We start from the raw sequence: 13,167 nt of genomic DNA, 5'->3' as shown, positions 1-13,167 counted from the left end.
AAAAAGTTCTCATCGTATACATTATCTACTGATGACTCAGTGTGAGAAGAATTCTCTATATATTTTTCAGCAATATTGATACAAAGATTTTTAACTCTATTTTTCATAATTTCATCGTGTTCAGGAATCCGTCTGAATTTAAATGTAGGATGAAAACAAGATGCCAATATTGCTTCATCAACTTCAGGGGAGAGATCAAAATATAGTTTGAATCGTTTTTCTAGCGAGGTTATTAATGGATCGATTAACTTGAAAGTAAAACGCAAATGTTGTTCCTTTAATAATTGCAATCGACTTTTCAATGAAAATAAAGTATAGGAATTAAATGGCCATAGTAAAAATTTGATTACTATCAATTACTATATAGTCTATAGACTATATTATTATCGTATCTATGGTTTTCCAGGCTACGATTTGATTTCTACGATGATCATAATATTATTACGTATTACTATTAATCATATATGATGTTTATTTTCAATCTTATTTTATTCGTTTTTTATAATCCGTTATAATTTAATTTATAAACACCACAAGTTAATAAGATAATATATTTATGACAGTATATCACTATATTATCTTAATCCATGACAAATATTAAAATAAGTTCGTGTAATTTATATAATATAAGGTATAATAGGTATTAGGTATATTATATATTATAATTTATAAGTAGGTATAACAATTATATAATATAAATTATAATGCTAACATAACTAGTAACTGTAAGTGATAACTGATAAGTGATTTGACACGCATTATTCCGCTCTAAACAAAAATTGAAATAATATTGTTTAGTATTTTACAAAACCAGCCATGATACAAAATATAAAATAATGATACAAGACGATACTTTTAACTGAAGTTAAGTGTATTTATTGTTACAACTTACAAGTTACAAAACGAATTGTAACTCGTTACATTTTAAAGTTGCTTGACAATTGTGTATTCGATTACAAGTTACAAGTTACAAAAGTAACCAGGTTACGTAACTTTGATACATGTTACTGATTACTGCCCATCCCTGCCTATAATATACATACAGGGGTGGATAGGTAGTATTTTTGTTACAGGGAAATATTTTAAGGGGCCCACTAACATAAGCAAAATTTGCTCGCTTCGCTCGCATTACATGTTCAACCTAACAACTTAACTTAACTTACAAATTAAATATTGTTATAAGAACTATTCAAATCATATAAATCATTTACAATTTCATCATATTTTCAATACATTAATAATTTTGTTAAGAGGGCCGCGCAACACACGCATGTGTTGTCTCCGTCTTACAAACGTGTAACATACCAAATGTACGCTCAGAAATTTAAGTTGTAGGCCGTAATTCAGTTTTTAAGTGAGTTATGAGCATTATTAATTTACATTTATTATACACGCTATAACTCATTTAAAAACTGCATAATCGTAAAAAAACTTCCAACAAAACAATGATAATATTCTTATCATCAAATTTCATAATAGGTCATTCACTCTAATTTTTAAGCTAACGGCATACAACTTGAATTTCTAAGCATAAATTTGGTATGTTACGCATTTGTAAGACGGAGACAACACATACAGGTGTGGCGTCCTCTTAACAGTCTTAACACTTTGCTTTTAAAAGCCACTTAATTAATAATTTGACCAGAGTCAATTCCAACCAACAATTCTTTTTCTATTGGCATGAGCATAAAACGTTCTAATAAATCTTGTGACAAGGTGCTCGTTAAATAATTTTTTATATATTTTAATTTTGAAAATCCACGTTCACATCTTACTTGAGTGACTGACAGCTGAGTAAGTACTAAGTATAGTAATATGCAGCAGTTGTAGAGACCAGGATAAGCGTTGGTGTATACATTATACTTTAATAAGAAATCGCAAACTACACAGTATTTGTTACCAGCTGTAGTATACTAGTATGGGAACATTTTTCTTTGTCATCGCCTTCATATTTGTTACCAGAATTATATTTAATGTAGTCATAATTTTCACGAAAAATTATCTTTTTGAATTCACCCCACTCAGACATAAAGTCTGTGAACTCATCTCTTAAAGCCTTAAGGGGGCTGGAGCGTAATCCATTCTAAGGAGGAAAAACTAGGCATTTTATATTTCAAGTTAAATAGGTCTTATAAATGTGTTAAATATAATCAATTTTAGATTCTGAGTGAAACGATGAATGTATTGATTTTACAATGATGTGTGTTTTTTTTTAAATTTTTTTTTTGTGTCTGTCATCACCTTTTAGGACAGTAAAAGTGCTTAGATTTTCTTCAACAGTATCTTTTCTGATAGGAAAGTGAATCTAGTTTGTACTTTGGGGGGGTCAAAAGTAAAAATGTCCAGTACTTTTCAAAAGCGCCATGAAAAACAAAAGAAAAATTAAGGTTAAATGGGGATTTTTACGCAAAATCTGTTTTCGATAAAATTGATTTTGGTTTTGATGTAACTTTAAAACAAATAACCGTACCTATAGGTACATGCAAATTTCACTGGTTGTTTATATTTCCATTTTCTATATAATATGATAAAATTTTCAAAATATTTTGATTTGTTTTGAACTGTTTAGGAACGTTTTCAGTTTCCAATATTATTCGTTTTTTTTCTATAAAACTTTATTTGTTGAGTAAAAATACTTGAAAATTTAATACAAGGCTCCTACTATATTGTTACAATGACATTTGAAAAATATTAAAAATCCTTAGTCACAGTTTTTTTTTATTAGCATTTAAAGTTTAAAAATTGACAAAATATGTAAAAATCACGAAAATTGGCAAATTATTTTTAGTTAAAAATTCGTAAAAATTTTTCTTTTTAAATCTAAGATTTGAAAATGTAATACAAGATTCCTTATAATATTGTCTATCTTTATCAAAAAAAAATGTCTACAAAAAAGTCAAATTACATTTTTATGAGCGTTTGAAATTCATATTTTTACAACATTTGATATATTCGCTCGATTTATCTCATGACGATTTTTTTATTTAATTGTAATTAAAAAACAAATGACTGTATATATTTGAAAATTTGACTGAATGTTAATATTTTCATTTTTTATATACCATAAAATTTTGAAAATATTTTGACTTTTTTTGAGCTGTTTAAGGACATTCTCAGTTTTCAATTTGTTTAGTTTTTTTTCTATAAATATCAATAAAATGTTGCTTGTTGGGTAAAAAAGCGTGAAAATTTAATGCAAGGCTCCTGATATATTGTTACAATAGCAGTTGAAAAATATTAAAATATATAGGCACAATTTTTTTTTATAAGCATTTAAGGATCGAATTTTGACAAAATTTATCAAATATAAGATTCAATAATTATTTTGTAGTTAAAAATTTATAAATTGGTCAACTTTTATATCTAAGGATTGAAAATTTAAAACAAGATTCCATGTAAGTAGTTAATTCTGTTACCAAAAAATCTAAAAATACATAAGCACAGTTTATTTTTATACTCATTTTAAGTTCAACATTTGGACGAAATTACATATTAAAATACCTAGAATAACTATTTTAGTTATTTTGTTGCGATTGTATAATATTATTCGTGGGTACATGAAACTTCTAAAGTATACTATTATATACCTATATGATAGTCACGGTTTGTTGTTGATGTATAACGCTTTATAAGTACCTTATGGATATTGCGATATGATTAATTTGGAATTTATTATAGGTACCTATTATAGGTCAATTTTTTTTTTAATACCATAGATATTAGTATATAATATGTCTTATACCTAGACTGACATACCGTCTCCACTCAGAATCGTTTTTCTCATACAATGATATTATATCATTGAATTCAAATTTAATACCATCCATTATACAGTGACCCACTTGTAATCTATACTGTACAGCAGAGCGACATCCACTTACCCTCCTTTTTTTTTTACTCTTTTTATTAGTCAATTTCTAAGTAAAAAAATAAAAATCAGAAAAATTAAATTGTTAAAGCATAGATAATTTTGTAACGAATTCAAATCTGCTTTCAAAATTAATATCAGATCATTATATCGGGTGTAGTGATTGAAGTCGTGAGCTATGTTTTCGCGCTCCAGCCCCCTTAATGTGTTAAAAAATTATATATGTAGGTTAGGTTAAATAGATATTAAATACCAGTGGCGTACGCAGGATTTTAGTTCGGTTAGGGTTTTCAATATAGGTTGATCAGTGACTCGTGGGGGGGGGCTTCGCCTCCCCCCACCGCTATATAGCTGAACTAGTAAATATCACCAACATTATATAACACAAAATAATTCTTTCAATTTGTTCAATTAAATTCTCAACACATGAAGCAGCATCTAATGCAGTTTTTTAATCTGAATTTTCAAGTTGCAAACTACGACTTAAACCAATACTAATATATAGGTCTTTAGTTAAAACGTAAAGAGAAACTTGAAATTGTAATTTTTTAATAGCACATAATAATTGATCTGTCTGAGATGATATATTACTAGAAATCCAAGAACATTCTTCAATAGATCCAGTACTTGAATTATAAGATAATATTTCCAACGCACTGACTACAGCAAGTTTCATAACGTCCCGCACTTCAGATGAAAACATCAATAACACTGCAGCTATGCTTTATCAATTTTATACTTGAGTGATAATTTCGAGTCAGCTAGTTGTTTATTAAAAATACTATAATCTATAGATAATAGACATATTATTTAAGTGTTTAACAAATAAATACATTTTGAGATGAGAAAGAATTTTTTTTTTTTTTTGGGGGGGGGGTTAAAACCCTAAAACCCTACCCCTGCGTACGCCACTATTAAATACCCAATCATTTCCGACAAATTTGAATTTCGTTTCGGCGTATCGCCCGTATCGGGATAGAACGTGCAGTGTTCGCGGTCGACAGTCGGTCGGATATTTTGGTCTTCGATTAACGATAACAATTTAAAATACTATGTTAAAGATTCGTAAGCAAATTGTTGACTTGTGGTATTATTATATATTTATATTGTTAAAAGTAACAGTAATAATAATTTATATAAAAAAAAAATAGTTTTAAATTTAAATTATTTCTATTTGGTGAATATTTTATTTTGCAAAAAAACAATGTGTAGGTACACCCGAGTGGGGCCCCCCAACATAAACATTAAAATATAGACAGGGACCCACAGGGGAAATCCCTTTTCCCTATGGGTTTATCCACCCCTGTATACATATTATAATGTACTTATCATATTGCACAATTGCATTGCGTGCAAGGTAGACTATAAAATAATTATTATTCTTAAAACTGCAAAGTGCATTATATACCTACCTATTTATTATATTTATAATTAAAATGATTTCAACATAATTAGGTAGTAGTTATAAATACTTAGGTATTATTAAAAAAAATATGAGATATAGATAATAATATGGTGACTATCATTGGCGTGCATCATAACAAAATTGGTGTTGCTCAAATAATTTTAGGTGTCTTGCCCCTCATAATAATTAATATTTTAGATTCTGAACGAAGTGATGAATGTATTGATTTTACAATGATGTGTGTTTTTTTTTTTTTTGTGTCTGACGACAACTTTTGGAGCAGTAAAAATGCTTCGATTTTCAAAAGTTGTACCTTTTCTGAAAGGAAAGTGAATCTAGTTGGTACTTTGGGGGGTCAAAAGTGAAAATTTCCCAATACTTTTCAAAAGCGGCAGGAAAAACCTTAAAAAAATAACGGAAAAACGCGAATTTTTACGCAAAACCAATTTTTGACAAAAACGAAAACTTAATTTTACTGTAACTCAAAAAATAATTATTGTAAGCACTTGAAATTTGCAACAGATGTTTATATTAGCGTTGTCTATACAGGGTTAAATTTTCAAAGTGTTTCGACTTTTTTTGAGCTATTTATAGACAAATGAAATTTTCAATTTTTCTAAGTATTTTTTTTTAAAATAACGATAAAAAATTTTTGGTTGGATAGAAAACTTTGAAAATTTAATACAAGGTTTCTTATAAGTTGTTCTCACAGTGATAAAAAAAAATCCAAAATCGTTAGTCACAATTTTTTTTTATAAGTGCTTAAAGTTTAAATTTATACGAAATATGTCAAAATTGCGAACATTTGCAAGTAATTTTGTGGTTGAAAAATCGTAAAATTTTTTTCTTTTATAACTAAGCTTTTAAAATTTGGTACAAGGTTCTCCATAAGTTTTTCTTTAAATATCTGTAAAAAAAACTCAACCGGACTAAGACAAAAAATTTTTAGGAGTGTTTGAAATTTAAATTTTTACAAAACCGCATTAAATAACGGTTTAGCCTCAAACGATTTTTGATATTTGTTATTATTCAAAAAGTATGAGTCGTAGACACTTGAAAATTTTACCAATTGTTTAAATTGACATTTTCTTTATATAGTTTTATTTTCAAAATATTTCACTAATTTTTAATCTATTTATAGGCAATTGAAATAATCGATTTTTTTTGATTTTTTTTTTATAAATGTTGATAAAAAAAAATTAGCTGGGACAAAATACTTGAAAATTTAATAGAAGGGTCCACATATGTTGTTCTAACTCCCATTCAAAAATTATAAAAATACATAGGCACAATTTTTTTTTATAAGCATTTAAAGTTCAAATTTTGACTAAATACGTAAAAATTACGGCAATGTTCAAATAATCTTAAACAGAAATTCATAAAAGTTTTTCTTTTTAATTCTAAGATTTGGGAAATTTAATACAAGGCTCCTAACATATTTTTACAATAGCAGTTGCAAAATAAAAGGAATACATTGTCACAATTTTTATTTATAAGCATTTAAAGTTCAAATTTTGACAACATATTATGTAAAAATCACGAAAATTCGTAAATTATTTTATGCTAGAAATTCATAAAAAATTTTCCTTTTATATCTAAGATTTCAAAATTTAATACAAGGCTCATAATATATTTTTACAATAGCAATTGAAAAATAAAAGAAATATATAGTCACGATTTTTTTTTTATAAGCATTTAAAGTTCAAATTTTGACTAAATACGTAAAAATTACGGCAATGTTCAAATTATCTTAGACAGAAATTCATAAAAGTTTTTCTTTTTAATTCTAAGATTTGGAAATTTAATACAAGGCTCCTAACATATTTTTACAATAGCAGTTGCAAAATAAAAGGAATACATTGTCACAATTTTTATTTATAAGCATTTAAAGTTCAAATTTATACGAAATATGTCAAAATTGCGAAAATTTGCAAGTAATTTAGTGGTTGAAAAATCGTAAAAATTTTTTCTTTTATAACTAAGTTTTTAAAATTTGGTACAAGGTTCTCCATAAGTTTTTCTTTAAAAATAATATATCCTAGACTGACAAATCATCTCCGTTCAGAATCGTTTTTCGTATACAATGATATAATATCATTGGATTCAAATTTAATTCCATCCATTACAGTAACCCACTTGTAACCTACTGTACAGCAGAGCGACATCCACGACTTACCCGCCTTTTTATACTTACCTATAAAATGTCCTATTTTTTTCTTTTAATAACCAACCACCCATAGGTATTAAGGTGTTGCCTTAGCAACAGTTAAACCCTATATGTTACTCGTCAGTCGTCGTATATATATTATAGATAAGTAGGTACTACCTATATATATTGTATTATATTAGACCATTAATAATATTTTTCTTGTACATTACCTAATATAACTATAAACAATATTATTAATTAATAATTAACATTTAATACTTAATACTTATAAAGTTATAATAAACTAATACAGGAAAGCATAAACCGAGCCGGTCAATAGTTAAAACACTTTAAACTAATTTTCTCTCAGACATTTTAAACATAATATAGGTAGCCAATAGGCATTAATTAAATTCTGATCACTCACATAGGAAGCAAAAGATCGAGAGATATATATTTAAAAATAAGTTCAAAATCAGGAAATACTCGACTTCGCATGCGGAATTCTGTCCCTTCAGAAATTTACTCCCAGTTAAGCCAATAACTATAATTTATTATTTATAGGTAGGTACCTATACTTTAACAGTAAAACTTCATTAAGAGACAAGAGTCAAAAACGTTTTATGTCAGCTATTATATAGACATTTGACATTTTAAATTTTTTTATTTTTTATTCTTAGGGTTAAGAATTGGGCAAGTTGACGCATTTTAAATTGAAAGTTCTTTTAAAGTTTGAACACTTGAAGACTTAAAAATAAACTTTTGTATTAATTTTATATAATCATTATAGGTATGTGTAAGAACTAAGAAGATATTTTAAGTACAATTGCTGTTCTTGTATTCGTAAAAAGTATTAAAAAAAATAGTTCACCTTAAGTGCGCCTACTTTCCCTGACTTCCCCTAGATAGGTACTAAACAATATTTAATTTTGTGTACACTATAAATTGTTTGGAAGTATTTAAAATAGGTAGATGGGTATTCAATTTAATTTGGTAGATTCTAAATAAAAATGTATAATAATTTAATAATTGCAATCGGACTATCAGAGCTCAGAGAGAATTGTATTGAGTTATCTACCTAAAAAATAATTATTAAGCGTTCTGTGGGATAACAAACTAGATGTTATAGCAATTATAACTGATAAAGTCTATGCCACTATGATATATAAATTAAAAGACGTAAAAATATTAATATATTATGAGAAAAGTAGTGGGTATTAAATATAAATATTTTGTATTGTTACGAACCACCCGTCAACGACCATACCACGTTGAATACACCAGTTCTCGTCCGATCACTGGAGTTAAGCAACGTCGGGCGTAGTTAGTACTTGGATGGGTGACCGCTTGGGAACACTACGTGCCGTTGGCATTTCTTTTTATTAAATCCTATTTTTGGTATTTTTAAAAATTTATTATAAACGTGAAACTTTGTGGATATAGTTTAATTTATCGTGTGGGCTAGACCAACGTGTCCGCATTTTTTAAACTCAAAAACACAAATTTCAAATTTGTTGATTATAACTTCCAAAGAAAATTCGACCGGCTTTTTTTAAGCCACCATATTAAGCATGCAAAAACGCACATTTTGAAAAAAAATTGTTACAAAATTTGCTTAGGAGCTAATAACTGTCTCCGTTCCAATATCTAGTTTTTCATCTAGTTATTTCAACAATTTCTAAGAAAACAAATACGTAAAAGTAAAATAAAAAAAATTTGGTAAGTGGAAGTCACTCTGCTGTACGCCTGTACAGTAGGTTACAAGGGGGTCGCTATACCTAATGGATGGTGTTAAATTTAAATTCAATGATATAAAATCATTGTACGTATATAAAAAACGATTGTGAGCGAATACCAGTCAGCCCATATATATGTATGTAGTATGTGTACCTATATATTGCTAAATATATTTTATGATATTATATTGTGATTAAACTAATTTATTTTACTATTAGGCTTTAGGTATTAAATTAATTTTTGCCAAAAAAAAAAATAAAACATTTGAAAATGTAATTTTGTGTATAAAATATGCATAATTCTTTGCTATCTAGGATATAATAATATACTCTAAAAGTTTCATATACCCGAATAATATTTTTAAATTACAACAACAACAAAATATATTTCCTTTTTTAAATGACAAATGCCTGATGCATTTTAATTGAATATTTCTAAACAGATTTTTTTTTTAAATTTGATGCATAGTTCCGAACGAGTGGGCAATTAATTTGCTTGTAAGTATTATCTGAAGTAGGTACCTATGTTGATTAGCGGAGAAGTGGACAACAATTGGCATGGTTATTTATGGTAGATATCCCTTTGCTATCAAAATCCGCTCATCAAAACTTCAAATATTTATAAATTTATTTAGTTATAAGTTATAACTTATAACTAATTAATAACTTGTTAAAAACTAGATTTTTACATTGTATAATACTATAATAACTTTCAAACAATTATTCTGTTTTGAAATATTAACTTTAAAAAAAGTAGAAAAGTGGGTGTCACACTGTCACTCTGCTGTACAGCGTAGGTTACAAGTGTCAAGTACTGACCACTATAATAGATGGTGGTAAATTTGAATTTAATGAATGCGTAAATTTGATAATATTATTGTGACTAAAGTAATTTATTTTACTATTAGGAATTAGTAGGTATAGGCAGTAGGTTAAAATCATTTTTTTTTTCGAAAAAATTGAATTTGAAAATGGCTTTGTCCTTTGTGTCTATAAAATATAAAAATATATTTTAAAAGTTTCAGATACCGACCAATAATATTTTTAAATTACAACAAAATAACTAAAATTATAGTTATTCTTGGTCTTAATATATGTAGGTAATTTCGCTCAAATTTGTACTTAAAACATTTAAAAAATTTTGTGTTCATATATATTTTTTGGTTACGGTATGAACTATTTATGAGAATCGTTGTTTTAAATTGTCAATCCTATTTGTTTTAAAATAATTTATACGTGACATACGAGAACCATGGACACAAGAGGACCGGCCACATCAGTACCTACATCACAATTTATTTTAGTCACTATACCTATTATATTAAATCTGAACCAAATTATTACCGAGAATTAAGAATGTATGTTTATTATACCTACGTGGCTGCATGGCCAACAAAGCAGAAAATTCATAAAAAAATAGTGCCTATGGTAGCTGATACATCATCTCCTCGTCTCTTTCCGTTAATACACTTTGATTGTAACCATAGGTGCTATAATAACATTTGAGATTTAGGGGAGGGGCTGAACCTTATTACAATAATATTATTATTGAATAATTTTTTAAAAAAAATGTAGGAAAAGTTTTGGGAGAGCTTGGCCTCTAAAGCCCCTATATATTTTCGCCTATGGTTATAACGCATATTAATATTTAGGTCGAGCGGTAAAGAGACTTAATCTCATTGCTATATATTATATGATATAATATATATACATATTATATACATTGTAATAATATAGGTACACCGCGGCCCGTATATATTGATGCACTAATATGGAGTTTTGCAGTGACTATTATTGTTGTCGCTACTTGCTATAGTGCTATAGAATAATATTATAATATGTAAATGCTTTTGAGTTTTGATTATTATTTATTTTCGCGACGAATAGATATATTACGTTTAATATTGTACGTATAGATCGTAGGGAACGCAGCAATTTAAAACGGTTCAATTCGTAATTGACTTCATAATAGTAGCTACCTACTACAATATTAAAATAATAATACATAATATAATACCTAATATAATAACGACAAAGACGGTATAGAGGCAGACAGGCAGTGGTGCGTTTTTTTTTTTAATAATATAATATTATATTAAAGAAACGGCAATAAACTGTACACAAACGGTACCGCCGGTAGGGTTATTTATAAGTGCGCGTATGACCGCGCTATAATATGTAACACTGCGAGCGACGAAAAAAAATTCTCCTTACACGCGTATTATTATTATACGCATTGGTCGTCCGAGCGAAAACGGTGTTTCGTATTTGTATATTATTATTTTTATACACTCTCTCGAAATAATATACCACCGGCATACGCGCCAACCGACCAGTCGGCGTAGAAACCTCTCGCTCGCTCTGTATGCCACTTGTGTGCCGTGTGCCAATGACACACACGGACTGCACGGCCAACGGTCATCCCTTCACCGCGACAGGCGACAGCGACGCCAAAAGGCCTGCGGGACCGTAGTCAGTCTGAATGGTCGCGACGTGCCAACGATATCAAGACTGCGTCAGGGGCGTCCCTAGACCCGTTTGTATTGTGGTGGGGAGGGGGGGAGGAGACAAAAATTAAAGGTTTGAACTAGGTCTTTGTATAATATATAATATTAAATGGCTCATTATGAATTATATGTTCGTTATAATTGTATTATAAGTATATTTTGAGAGGTCGTCGTCATACCCTAACGCGCTGTATCCGTCTTACAACCTATACGATCGTCAAATATTTGAAATATTAGGTACGTTCAGAATCATCCATGATCAATTTTACTCTGTTTGTTTCTTAATGCTAAAGTTAAATTTATCTATTGACTATTATTATCAAATATAAAGCTAAGTATATTATTTAGAGCTCCACGTATTTTAGTTTTGAAGCAAGTCATGAGTATTTAAAAAAAAAATTTATAATTTTAAATGTTCATAAAGTCATAAATAAAAAAAAATCTAATAGGGGGTTTTGTGGACGCCTATAAGCTGATCAAATCGATATTTGGTTTTATTTCTTTCATCATGTGGGAAATCATCATGACGTGACCACAAAATGCAGCATAAAATATTTGAAAAATACATTTTCGTAGAGTGTTCCCTACTTATCTGTCGTTCTTAGTTCTCACTTCTCGAGACTATAAAACTGAAAAAGGGGTGAATTTTCACACTTCAAAATATGCATTTTATAAAATCCCTCACATATAACTGTTAAAATTATATAATATAATATTATAATGTTTTATAATAAATGTGAACGTGAGAGGGTTTGCTAGAAATTTGAATAGACCACGGCAGCAGGCTTTGTGCTGTATATAGTTGTGCAAATTAAAAAATGTGAGGCCCCCGAGTTCCCGGGTCATTGCTATACTTACTATATAATTTTAAGAATACATCATCTTCATAAAGATTATGAATAGTTAGAATGAATTATTATTTTTTATAAATTATAATATATTTTTATTAATAAAGCTATAAGTCCTTTGTGAATGGATTAATCGCTGCACAGCACTGGGTTACGTCCACCACCCGGAGCCCACCCACATTGCTACGAAACGTTTTAAATTTTATCATATGAATGCTGAATACCTATATTATATAGTCTTAAATGACAGTACATTTTTAATCTATATCTACTGTTGTATAGTCGATATCAGTGATATTGCATAAGATTGTAAGACCTAAGCAGTAAGCAATACGTATTATAAAATAATAACGCCAATGCAACGACAAATCCATGTTCATCATGACAGTGTGCAGTGGCGTACTTGCCAGCGCCTAGCGGACGATGAATGGATCACCCTTCTCCCACCACTTGAGGTCAAGGCTTGATATTTTTATTTGTAGGTACCTAGTGGCTAGTAGGTACCTTTATTTTATTCAAATTACCTTTATTATAATTTTTATATTTATAACAAAAGGTATAAAATTGTTGGATTAGCATTATAATTTATAGATAAAATGAAAATTAATTTAACTGCTGAATAATACAAATTTCAAAAAAGTTGATTTATGTTGG

At 28.5% G+C, this 13,167-nt stretch overlaps 1 non-coding gene across 1 annotated transcript; it reads left to right on the top strand.

Annotated features, from left to right (window-relative positions):
• The first annotated feature begins 8,675 nt into the window (after positions 1-8,675).
• Positions 8,676-8,794, top strand: LOC115033459. Its single transcript, XR_003838816.1, has one exon. It is a non-coding gene; the product is annotated as a 5S ribosomal RNA (ribosomal RNA).
• Positions 8,795-13,167: the final 4,373 nt, after the last annotated feature.

The sequence above is a fragment of the Acyrthosiphon pisum genome, chromosome X (genome assembly GCF_005508785.2).
Source record: "Acyrthosiphon pisum isolate AL4f chromosome X, pea_aphid_22Mar2018_4r6ur, whole genome shotgun sequence".
NCBI lineage: Eukaryota > Metazoa > Arthropoda > Insecta > Hemiptera > Aphididae > Acyrthosiphon > Acyrthosiphon pisum.
Note: the sequence above shows the minus strand (reverse complement) of the source record. Positions and strands in the feature narration are given on the sequence as shown.